The following is a 13,796-nucleotide window of genomic DNA, read 5'->3' on the forward strand; positions in this document are numbered from 1 at the left end:
ACTGTGGCGCCTGCTCCCTCTAACACGGAGGGCGTCGTGTGTGCCGCTCCACACAGCTGCTTCCTCCCCGACTCTATTTTCTGGAAGACCGAATCTTCCAGACTTTGATAAGTTCCTCCCACACCTAGTTCACAATCAAAATGTTCCTGCTGAAAAGCAAATGTTTTCTGACCTTTTGTTGCTTATGTAGGTACCTTTAACTTCTTATTTTACAGTTGTTAATGTGATAATCCAAAACGCTATTATTAGTACTTGGGTATCATTCTAATGCTCAGGCTAAAAATTCTCTATATTCAAATTTCAATACGTATTAAGCATATACTACATACCAATACTACATACTATAAACCAAACTTCAAAGAGGGTAAGTGACTTGCTCAAGATCACATGGCTAGTAAATGTGAAAACAATGATTCCAATACAGGATTATCCTCCTCTAAGTCCAGGGTCCCACTCTACCTCAAATATCTAGAGATATAAGTTATACTGTTGGATTTTAAATTCACTTTGCAAATACAATACAAATGAGCTGCACTGCTGGAGAATATACTAAACTGGAGAATATGGAGTCGGAATAGCCTGGATTCAAATTCTAATTCTATTGCTTGTTAGCTATGATATTGTAGGCGAGTCCTCCTCATTCCCTATAAATAGAGACACCACCAACTCAAACAATCATTGTGAAGTTTAAATGCTATAAAATATGTAAAATGCCTAAAATAGTACCTGGCATATAATCATTACTTTAGACAACAATAGTGGTATTCACTTTAAATCACAGACTGAAATCCGTTTTATTAAAATGCTGCATTCCCCAAAGTCAAAGAGCTAGTTGCAGAATTCTTTAGTATCATCTGTGAAAATGAAACATTACCAAGAGCATGCCATGAATATAAAAAAAATATGGAAGCTTTGCAATCTTAAATGTAATCTGAAACAAATCTGTCCTACAATTAAAACTTTTACCTTCTTTTGTTTTTGTTTTTTGGCCATACCACATGGCATGTGGGATCTTAGCTCCCCAACCAGGGATCAAACCCACACCCCCTGCATTGGAAGCGCGGGGTCTTAACCACTGGACCACCAGGGAAGTCCCAACTTTTATCTGATTTCTGATAATGTTCAATACATGGTCAAATCTGATTGGGTTGGTTTCTTTTTTATTTTAATCTTCCATTTTATATACTAAAATTTCTTTGCCATAGATTGTGCCGCCAATTACTGTAACATATTATAATGATATGTAGTATTATTTCTTTTTGCTTTCTCAATGTTTATGACCTAAGTATCTGTTTTCTTCTTTTGCTCTTTTATGTTACTTTTACTCTCATATCACTTCCAGCAGTAGAATAGCACTTTGATATATACTGATGATGAAACACTCATGATAGCTGCTCATTATTAGTGGTCTCTGACCACATGCTTCAAATAAGCTCAGAAATCTAGAGGATGGCCATGTGCAGAAGACCACATGGAAAGCAAATGGTGTTTATTTGTTCTGAAATAAGGACTCTCTTCTTCCTGCGAATGTACTCATTACCATGTTGTAACTGGCTACACAGTGTTTTGTTAAAATTAGACCAAAGTTAGGCATGTTCTCAATTAGTATTTTGGAAATCTTTAATCAAATATTTCAAAGATTAAATACGTGGTATTTTAAAAAACAATACATATAATCCACATATGATAAAAAATTTGGGTCAGAAACTACCACTGTGGAGAAAAATGTGTACCATTTCAGAAAAATGGTCCTTTTTTCATTCATAATTTTTTTCAAATGAAAATAATAGACCCCTGTTGAATTTAAAAAATACATACAATACTTAGTCGTGTACTTTAAGGTGATCAGTAAACGTCATTCATATATACCTCATGGCAGTAAGAACCCTGCCTCTATCAGATAATTAATCTCATGCTTATCTTTGTATTCATTTCCTTTGCCTCTGCTGCAGCCATCTTCTTTCCCTTTTCTCTAAAATGTTCAAAAGTGAGTATACAAATTACAGTCAGTTGACTTCATTATGAATAGCAAATATCCACTGGGTTCCCTTTTTCCTTCTGCAGAAAGGAATGTCCACTTTATTGTTTTTGTAATACCAAATTATCCTGATGCACAGGCATTGCTCAAAATAGCATACTAGTAAATACAGCATGGAGGTCACTGACATCCTCAGTACATTCCAATGTAACAGCACAGCATAAAGTTTTATTTGTATTATTATAAAGGACACAGACTCAGTTTTATTGAAAGGGCTTCGTGAAGCATGGCATGATTATAGGAAACATGAACTTTACTACACTTTCCACATGATTTTACTTTTAAGTGTGCTTGCTCTTTAATATAAATACAGCATCTAACTAATGACTGAAGAAGGCTTCTATATTTTCACTCAATAGTCATCTGATTGCATCTCTCTTAAGGAGTTTACATTTTGCTATAAATACTATAGATGTTTCAGTCAACGGTGGACTTTGAAAAGGATATTTGTGCTTCTCATGGTCGTATCACATCCATCACTCTATTCCATTAAAAATCATGGAAGTGTCTGAAAAGCACGACCACCCACATGGCATACAGAGGACAATGGCAGAGAAGCTTGAAAGCATTTTCCAAGCAGCAAATCACACAAACAAGACCTCTATGTTAATAATGCATTCATTTACTTATAAATAATCAAAAAGGAATATTCTTAAATACCAATTACAAAAAGGTGGCTGGCTTGGCTAATAAAAGAAAACATTATAGTGCAAATTTATTGATAATTTTCTCACAAACCATCTATTTCCTAGTGACCTATAAATAAAAGCTTAGCTAAAAAAAAAAAAAAACCTATCTATATATCAACTCTTTAAGCAAATAACCTATAGCAAAGATATCCAGACATTTTTCATAAACACTTGACTTCCCAGAGCATATTCTAGATTTTGATACTACAGAGATTTAATCCCCCCTAATAAGAAATTAATGTGTCACATTCACTATAAAGACATCAAAATCAAGGTGGACTGAAAATTACAGCAATTAAACGTAGCATTGCTCATTAGAACAATTAAAAACATTTCCCCTCCAGAGATTAAAATTTTTTTTTTCCAGTTTAGGGGTATTGGGGGCAGAAAGAGCGAGATGGGGCATACGCAAATGGGCATATAAACAATTAATTAGGAAAGCCAATTTAAGGAGAATGAACATTAGGATCCTTGGAAAAGCACCATATCATAATTACAATCAGTTTTTACCCCCAGTTGCTTAGGGGGCAATGTGTAAATGTACATTTTCCCCCACTGCCTACTTATGAAAAAAAAAGTTCATTATTCAACCCACTTTTCTGAAGAGGAAATACATATGCATTAATATAAATATGATTGTAGATTTTTATTAACAGTATACCGATTTCAAAATTGGTAAAAGAAACCTGATTTTGAACTGGGTGTTTTAGGTGGTAAACCATGGAAATGTCAACTTTGATTTGAGCTAACAAAAAGGAATTTAGAGGATGGATAAGCGCCAGGACCTTTGAATTAAATGAAAGACCAGAACACTCCACAGAATGTCTGCAATAACAGTCTCTACAGAAAATTATGAGGAACTACATAAATCCACCCTCTTCCTCTTCACACAGGCTCATTAAAGCTGTACTGACTCTCTGGGCAGCTATAATTCTGCTGACTGATACCCTGGAATCACCCTGTCAATACCCAGTGGTGTGCTGCCTCTCCAACTATCTCTGCCCCTAATATTCCTCTCTTTGATGGGATTTGCTGACCTTTAATCTGATGCTAGTTTACTCTCATCACTGAAGTGTAAGTCGGAGAGCAATAAAACGGCAACCTCACTGATTCAAAAGGGAGAGCTAAAGCCTGCTAACTGTGAATCTAACCTTTCGTAATGGCTCGCTCTTAAAGGAGGAAGCATGAAGTGGAAGGCAGCTAAAACAAACAATGTGTAATGCTGAGCACAAGATTTATTAGAATCCCCTTTGCATGGGTATTACAAGAGGGCATCAGGGCTGTAAACAAGAGAGACACAAATATTTGCAAGGGAGACCAAAGTCCTGGTCAGAATACCCTTCTATGCCAATACAAATCTCAACAAGAGCTGTGCTATAGGAAATCAAACAAGATTAGATGAACGAAAAAACCTGGGATGACTCCAGGTGGATGTACACAACACTGGAGTAATAAAATCATCATTAAAAATAAGATGTTTCTCTGTGATAGGGTACGAGACTATAATGACTGAAAACCAAAAACTCACATTCATAATGGGTCCCGGGGAATTCGGAGAGCTTGTGGCAATTAAATGCTTCCAAATAATTTTCAGTAGAATATTAAAGGTAGGTTAATAAGACCTCACATTTATTGAGTGTTTCCTATGTGCCAGAGCTGGCTCAAAGTGCTCTACTTGTATTAACTCATTTAATCATCTTAACAATCCTAAGAAGTAAGTACTATTATTATGCCCACTTTTATTATCATGAAACTGAGGCCATGCTCACAGTCACACAGCTAGACAGTGAAAGAGCCAGAATTTGACCCTGGACAGTCTAGCTTTACAGCCTGAACTCTTCACCACCTTTTGTACATATTATATTAACAGAACTTAAAAGATAGAGTAACTGCCTAAAAGGAACATTCATCTTTATTTTATTTCATTTTATTTATTTATTTATTTGCGGTACGCGGGCCTCTCACTGCCGCGGCCCCTCCCGTCGCGGAGCACAGGCTCCGGACGCACAGGCCCAGCAGCCACGGCCCACGGGCCCAGCTGCTCCACGGCACGCGGGATCCCCCCAGACCGGGGCACGAACCCACGTCCCCTGAATCGGCAGGCGGACCCCCAACCACTGCGCCACCAGGGAAGCCCTATTTTTGTATTTTTAAGAGTTGGCTCTGGGTCATTTAAAAAACATCCTCACTACAACAAGACTCTTAGTTCATTTGAGTTATTCTTTACAAATGTGGTTTGTTTAATATGAGACAAATGATTTTGGAGGGATAAAAATAAATAATATTTTATGAATAACATAAATTTTATTATATTTCTACAATTTTATTATATTTTTCCAAATTAGTCTTTTAAAGATTATCATCAGGTATATTTTCCAAAAATGTTGACAAATAAGAAGTGAGCAACAATTAATTTAAAAGTTGAAGTAATGAAATTTGAATATTTGACATTTTCAAGCAGTATTTATGCAAAAACCAAATGCATTATTCCATGTTTTCAAATAGCAGCAAATTCTAGGCCCTTTTAAATAGAAAAAGAAAGTGGCATTCAGTTTTTTATGACTGATCTCCTGAAGTTTCAACTATTTGGCCAACAAGCTTGAAGGGCCATAGACTGAATCACAAGTACATATATCGATAGATTAGTTTAATATCAACTAGTGGTGGTAATCGAACAAGGCCCCTTTTTACCTGCTTGCACAAAGACTGAGTGTCCTCCATTATAAATTAATCTGGTAAACAAAAAAAGAAGGATCTTTCAGGGTGCAAAACACATGAATCTATATAAAATATACACTAGATGCCAGAGAGTAAACAAAGCGGAAGTTATTGCATAACAAATCTCTTCCAATCCTCTTGGGGAAAACAGAGTCTGACAGTATTAGGTTCTAACAGGTGCAGATAGCAGAAGAATTACTTATTCATTCTACCAGAAAGAAAAAGGATAATAAAAAGCATAATTTAATTTATAATTTATGTTTACAAGTGTTATTTTTAAGAGTTACAGTCTGCGTCGCAGATTACTTGGTCTGGTTCAAGTTGACATGTTGCATCATAGAACAAGCCTGAAGGTTCTTCACAACATGTACAGTAATTAACACGTCATTAACACATTAACTAATACACATTCAACATCATCAATGTTAATAGCATAATAATTAACTTATTGTACATAGCACGTAGCACCCCCTGGCACTTTTCAAAATAAATTTGGAAATGCATAATTTCAAATATTTTAAAAGGTAGCTATTCATATTGAAGTATGTTTCATCGATAAACATTTTTATAGTTGTATATGTGCGTTGTATATGTATTTTGAAAATGAGGCGTATTTAGTGATACTAGAAATTAAGTCTCTGATTCAAGCTGTACTGGTACAAAAATACAAAGAACAAAGACAAGCCTTACTCTGTGAAAGAACTAGTAACACATTAAAAATTTAATACTTGGCAGGTCAAATCTGGATACTCTCTGCTGAAGACAACCAATATTAATGAATCAGACTACAGAGTCATTGTCTGGGATCCCAAAGGAAACAAAAATGTGAATACAACAAATTCTTCTTAGAAGAGAAAATCCTGCAGAACTACTGAACAGAACATCATTGGTCAATGCTCTGATCATAAATATGTTAAACCTTACATGATATTTTTGAATATGCATGCAAGCTAGATCCAGTTTTAACTAAAATTTTACTCTGATTTTATTTTTCAGTTTAGGTCTTCGTAATGAACATCTTTGCATAATCATTTGCCTCACCATTAACCTCTCTCCATATAAGAAATAATAATTTATTTTAAAAAATACAAATTCTGTTTTATTTCCAAAATAGATCTAAAAGATAGAAATAAAGCAGCTTCTTCAAGAAATGGAAGATTTGGGTTTCTCTAACAATGAAGGTGACACAATTAAAAGAAGAGCAAAGAAAAGACAACATCAGATGTCATGGACCAAACAAGGATCCTGTCAGATCAGGTAGCCACTTTTCACAGTTGATCTGGAGAACTCGGAGTAGTAAATTGGTAACAAGAAAAGAGTGCGAAAGGATGAGATAAACAAAATAAACACATTATAGACAGTCTACCAGGTGAACTCGAGTTAATTACTGCCCGGTTATTATTTATAAAATTTTGAAACTGTTATTGGAAGTAACACCCTCTGGAAAACATAACTAGCTGGTTAATTGGCTCAACTAACTATTGGTACATAGGCGCCCCATTATGTACCAGATATAGTCTTTTCCTTTATACTCTTTCATTCATTCATACTCTCATTCTACAAACTTCTACTAACTACCCATTATATGCACAGCACTGTGCTAAAACTCATATACAGCTTGTTCAGTAGAAATTATTGATCACAACTAAGTAACTTCAGATTCCATTAAGAAACAGCTATTTCAGAAAGGCAGTTTTGAAGTACAATTGCTAAATTTTAAATCAATTAACATATGTTATCTACTAAATTTAGTTGTACAAAATATCTATATTCATTTAGTTTTCATATGCAGTCGAGAAGCTCAGATAAGATTAAATGGCAGGTAATGAATTTATAAATACCCTCTAAGTAAAAGCATTTATTTAAGAACATGAAATTTATCACTATCTTTTTCTTTATTTAAGTCAGTTTTGTTACCAGCTACCTTTGAGCTCCCCGGCATTGGTGGTAGCAGGTAAACAGCACATCAATTTGAGATCAGAGAACTAGTGAAAATATTAACAACCAAAAAAGGTGTTAAATTTTCTCCCAGCTTTAAAATTCTACAATTCTATAATAATGACCAAAAAAAACTAACAAAAATACATAAGCTTTAAAAAATATTTTAAGCTGCCTTTTAGAAAAGATTTAAGGACTCTCACTTGGTATCTAATAATAGCTCTCAATATTTGGTTAGAGAAAGAATAAATTATAATTTAATCCTTGAACAACAAAGTATCTCCCTATTTAGTTCTTGGTCTATGGTAAGAACCTGACAAAACACTCCACTTTTAAGCATTTAGTTTTCTAGGAATTACATTTCTAAAAGATCAGTTATCTGATAAAATACATTCCATATTCTGCATATTGCTTAGGAGCTGTGTCTCTTTTTAAAAAGTATCAAGTCATACTTGGGGGACTAGTATTATGATATTAAAATATATCATTTTATATATATGTATACACACACACACACACACACACACACACATACTTGAGTGTACATAACTAGAATAAGACATTTGTTTTTACTACATCTCTATTTGGTTTGTTTGGGTATAAAGCTACCTGCATATAAAGGCTACACTGTGGGTGAGCTGAACCATCGTCAGTTTATCCTGGGGTCTTCTGCACTACATACAATTATGCTGGGGTCACCTGGGTTATATAGGAAGCCTGAAGTTTTGAACTGTCATTAGAATATTGTGGCTTGATTTTAACAATTCAACAGTGCTTCTAATGATCTTAAAGGTAATTCACTATTCAGACCCCAAGCAAAAGATGCAAATGTACCACTGAAAGCTCCTTATTAAATACCCACAGGCTACATCTCTGTACAATAAGTGGTCCAGGTCTTTTTAGAACATACTAATTAGATGAACAGAGAATCAGAAAAATGCAAAACCAGGTCATGCAGCAAAAATGGTGAAGTGTTAAAAAAAAGGGGGGGTGAGAAAAACAGCAAATAACTCCATCCCACCATTATTAAAAAATTATCTACAATAAGGAGGCAAAATAAATCATGTCAGGTCACTACCTGACTCACCCATATTAGGGTGGATATTACTATTAAAGTTAAGTTTTAAGTTTATTGTCAGGGATATGCTTAACTGATAATACAATACTATGAATAATACATTAAGCAAAAGCCCAATCTAAAATTAAATTTGCCTTGGGTTATCTCCCATTACTAGAAGCATTCAGAATTATTCTGGTTTATAAATGAAAGCTAATATCAAGAAAATACTTTTGGGGGCTTTACTCTTTAACAGTTACATACACAGAGGTGCCAAACCAATACCACCACCGTTTTACAGAAGACAATGCCCTCAATTACTTCTAGACAAGCACATATATAGATATATTTAATAGAAAAATATTACATTTGTCATTTAAGTATATCAAAAAATCAAATAATTTATTTTCATATGAAGTGTTTGGGCACGTTACCTTTTTTAAAGTCTCCTTGTTCTAATCCTAACTTTGTAGAAACTGCGAAGTGGAGAGTCTAGTACTACATTCTGGCAGTGAGGCACTGAGATGGTCACCAGGTGACCAAAAAGCTGTAAGACACTGCCAATGGTATTTTGAAGCTCTGTGATTTGTGCTCTGCTCCCCTCTCTTCATGTACACTCTGGCAATAGCACACACACACAGACTGCTCGCCATTCCACCCACCCCCCACCCCCGCCAGCTCTCCCTCTCTCTCTCACTAAAGACTGTGATATAGGGCTTCCCTGGTGGTGCAGTGGTTGAGAGTCCGCCTGCCGATGCAGGGGACACAGGTTCGTGCCCCGGTCCGGGAAGATCCCACATGCCGTGGAGCGGCTGGGCCCATGAGCCATGGCCACTGAGCCTGCGCGTCCGGAGCCTGTGCTCCGCAACGGGAAAGGCCACAACAGCGAGAGGCCCGCGTACCGCAAAAAAAAAAAAAAAAAAAGACTGTGATATACACAATAAGGGAAAAAATAAACTAGGCATATGATATAAAGGGTTGTCATCACATACGTTTTTTGGAAAACAATTTAGCTTCTTTAGAGGTACTTATTGAAACCAGCACTTTAGCAACATATCTTTCAATACCACAGAAGTTTCTTTTATTAAATAACTTACTGGAGAAAAATACCCCCTTGATGTCAAACTGGGGTGGGGTTTTTTTGTTTGTTTTTGGTACCAAATCAGTCCTGAATTCAGCCATTTCTATTTTAGTACTTGTGTATTATTTTAAAAGACTAACTGTTTTACATGAATTTGGGCATTTACTTTAAACAATAAAATTGTACTCATATACTTCAAACAACTTTAACATTCAATATAAAATAACTATGATACAAATAATCTTAGACACCCAGAAGAAGTACTAAATCAATCCACTACAACTCACATTTATGAAGCTTGAGCACTAGACTAGAAGCCCAAGGATGTGGATCCTCATCTTGTATGTGCTGTTCTATTTGGTTGTTGGCCTTGGGCGAGTTGCCTCCCTATCTATGAAATGAGAGGAGTCAGCTAAACGTTCTATAGATTCCCTTCCCTCAACAGGTTCAGCATTTAGTTAGGGCTCTCTGATAGTATGATTATAGACTATAACAAGTGGTCCAAAGATTCTGAAATGAGCCCTAAAATTCAAAAGGCCGTTGAACTCATTTTATTTCCTCTGTAAAGCAAATTTGAATCATTATTACACTAAATTCTCTGAAATTTAACTTGCATCACATTCTAAAGGAGATTATAAAAGTTCCTGGGAGAAAATCTTGCTCTTCTCTCAGAATCAGGCTATGCTAGAGAAGTGGAAGTAGAGGCAGGGAATGGGTAGTGGGAGGGTGTCCATACTGTTGAGGGTGTCCATACTGGGAGGCTGTCCGTATTGGTGAGAACGGTAGCTCCCAACTGATAAATTTTATTCTAAAAATGCAAAACACTGCCTCAGGACCTCAAATCTCTTTCCTAGCCAAGAGACTACCAGTCCACAGAACTATAGTGCAAGAAGGAACCTCAGCATCTATTCCTTCACACAGTTGACTTGAGGCTCAAGTTACAATTCTTACATAAAAACCACTGTATTTAAAAAGCTGTACTCATTAAAGTAGGGTGCATTTCTGTAGTGCATTGGGTAGTTCTTCATAAAAGGAATGCTGACGGTAAGTGAATGATAATTTAAATAAGTCACATTAATATTTTAATTATTATAACAATGATTAAATAAAATACATATATTTTCAATTTTATTTAAAACAGCCAATCTTGAATTAGGGCTTGTTAAAGCCAACTAGTGGTAAATATATAATCACGTAGTTTAAGGTCTTTACAGGATGCTATGCAAATGATAACTCTGCCCATGTCCAATACAGAATAAATACGCACTTGTACGGAAAGCTCCCATAAACTTTTTTTTTTTGCGGCACGCGGGCCTCTCACTGCTGTGGCCTCTCCCGCCGCGGAGCACAGGCTCCGGACGCGCAGGCTCAGCAGCCACGGCCCACGGGCCCAGCCGCTCCGCGGCACGCGGTATCCTCCTGGGCCGGGGCATGAACCCGCGTCCCCTGCATCGGCAGGCGGATTCTCAACCACTGCGCCACCAGGGAAGCCCCTCCCATAAACTTTGATGCTGTTTCTTACTTCCATCCAGTACTTTTAAATCAGATACCTCAAATAGCAGTTTTCCCTACATAAACTAGAAGTACAGTAAATCTCAGTATGTGGTCTTTTAGACATGTGAATACATTTTGCTGGTATATATGGCATTTCAGAATGGTTTAGGCCTCTAACTAATTTGCTGAAGATGATTCAAATATTTTAAACCAAAATTGTAAGTAGCATTTGCCAGAAAGCAGTAACAGTGATAATTCTGAAAATCTAGAAAGGACTTCATCAATTCATACTTAGATCACTTACCATTCCAAAACGTACTCTATTTATTCTGGTACTCTCCATAAAGTCTTGAGTTTGATTGGATGATATAATAAGCAAAATAACTTATGAATGTTTTTTGCCCTCAAGAAGCTATTCTAAATGAATTAGTCCTCCACGAATTAATGAATTCATATTTTAAGATGCATTTGCAAAATGTTCTATCATTCCAATAATAATTTGCAACCTAGTTAAGAAATGTTAGCCTACCAGGGGCGAAAAAGTCTAACGGGGAATGAATGTCATGTTTGCACAGGAAAAAAGGACATATGAATATAAAGCCCATAGGTACTGGTTTTGACAGGACACTGCATTTAAGTGATTTTATGCATATTATTTCAAATATTCAATAGCATTTAGATGTACATTTAACTATTGAAACCTTTTAAACAATGATTAAATTTTAAAAATCACATTAAATTACAATGTAATCTCTTGAAATCAATTATAAATGAACAGGAAAGGAAACAGTTAATATACTAATTACAGTAATTAAGAGTTGCCAATTTAATTATAGCTGGGGATATGAATGCTTTAACATTTGTTAGAGTGTAAAAAACAAACCTTTAATGCAGAGACTTTGTTCACAAACATCTAATGGAGACCTCCTCTACCTCACTCTGTGCTTCTCTGCTGACACAACAGCAATGGGTTCAGATTGAAGAACTTGTCAGCAATCAGGCAGGAGGAAGCTAATTAGCTTGCAGGTTAATGAGTGTGATGGCTCTTCACAGCATTTTGCTACAGCCTCTTCAGTATTTAAACAATAAATGATTACTTATATACAGTTGAGACATTCTAATCATACTAGCCAAGCTCACATTTACTTTTCTAAGTATAAAATCAATTCCTTTGTTTCTAAATCAAAAATATATAAAATTTGCATTAGTCTATCATATTCTTAAAATATGCTGGGAAGGAAATGGGCATTTAAAAAGGTAATAAATTGTACTTTATATAGATGTATGCCCTTTTGAGTTGAAAACTTCCATTGAAAGGATGCCTGGTTGGTGAAATAATTGGGTTGCTGAATGATAATTTAAATATGGCAGCTTTTTAGTAACATGCAACAACTTTCCTTAAAAAAAAAATTCAAGACTTTTAATTTTTTAATTCTAGGTTTCTCTCTCTGTGAAATAGGTATACAAGGCACACACAGAGGAACCTCTTCGCTTACCTTGTCAGTTACCAGGGATTTGAAAACAGGTGGTGAATTAAGGAAATAGCTCTATAGAGAGATTAACCCATTTCATCAGCCAGTGGAGAAGGAAATAAGAACATTTTTACACATCCCTATAATCCATATATTTAGTGGTAACACAAATGCCTTAATAAAAGCACTAAGGAAAAGAAAGTACTTTGCAACATTTTGATTTACTTTGTAAAGTAGCAAGTATTTAAATAGTCTGATTTTTATTTACTTGAGAAGAAAATGATATGGGTCCAAGAAAACCTTATCTGAGAATTAAACTGAACTTTAGCTGCATAATATCAAGGGAGGTTATTTCAATTTAATATTCAGTGTTCCCTAGAAATTTGAGCACAGACATGGAAGAAACACCTGCTGAGATTCACACTGCTTTCTAAATTATTTTGCATGCATGAAAATATTATTTGTGTACCTTCTCACTACTGTATGATGAACATTTGAATAAAAATAGGAAAGTAATAAAAATTTCAAATATGTATGCTCTGTTTTATGTTTAAGAATAAAAAGTATTATATCCATCACAATTACAGTAGCCAACAAATAACTGTACATCAAAAAGCTTTAGCAGACCTGGGCAGATTTAGTGGAGGAAAAAAGAAACTAGTGTAAAAACCAAAACAGTTGGAGAGTAAAAAGCTCCAGGTGTAGTGAGTGCCTATAATTTCCCAGGGATGAAAGAAATAATGCAAATTCAAATTCTGTGGTTACTTTGTCACTTTCCCTTAGTTATTTTGAATAATAAATCTTTAGAGCCAAAATACAAATATTTAAAGAATTTTCCATCATTTGTGTGCTACTTACACATCTGAATTCTCTATTACATTATAAACAATATATGAATATAGGTTTCTCTGTATCAGGCGTACATTCTTAAATAACATAGTATTAACATATTGTTAGCTTACAGGTACAGGTATGTCTTATCACACATACATGCAGCCTACTGTAATTTTATAATTTTTACCCCTAAGATGGTTAATATAGATCCTTAAGCCCCAAAGGTCACCACAATGCTGTGCTAAATCCCGGTAGGTATGTAAGCAACTTTTCCTAAGCTCTAAACTAATTAAATTTTAGAGAATCAAAATTTTCCTCGAAGTTATATGATTAATTCCAACCTAGTGATTTTTTTGGGGAAACTGACACCTAGCCAAAATCACAACCCATTCTGCCTGTTTAAATGAGAATATTCCTCAGTCTGAAAAATTATTTATAGAGATTTTTTACTACCCTTGTATACTGCAGTGTTATT

At 35.3% G+C, this 13,796-nt stretch overlaps 1 protein-coding gene and 1 long non-coding RNA gene across 4 annotated transcripts in view; one reads left to right on the top strand and one right to left on the bottom strand.

The window, feature by feature from the left end:
• Positions 1-6,464, top strand: part of LOC113619695 (uncharacterized) — an 18,428-nt gene extending 11,964 nt beyond the window's left edge. Inside the window, exon 2 of the long non-coding RNA XR_003432500.1 lies at positions 6,181-6,464. This is a non-coding gene — a long non-coding RNA (uncharacterized LOC113619695). The remainder of the gene's footprint in view (positions 1-6,180) is intronic.
• PBX3 (PBX homeobox 3) overlaps positions 1-13,796 on the bottom strand; it is a 230,919-nt gene that overhangs the window by 70,905 nt on the left and 146,218 nt on the right. The gene's annotated exons all lie outside the window — the stretch shown is intronic.

The sequence above is a fragment of the Aethalodelphis obliquidens genome, unplaced genomic scaffold (assembly GCF_003676395.1).
Source record: "Aethalodelphis obliquidens isolate GAN/ISIS:26980383/991018 unplaced genomic scaffold, ASM367639v1 scaffold7, whole genome shotgun sequence".
Lineage (NCBI taxonomy): Eukaryota > Metazoa > Chordata > Mammalia > Artiodactyla > Delphinidae > Aethalodelphis > Aethalodelphis obliquidens.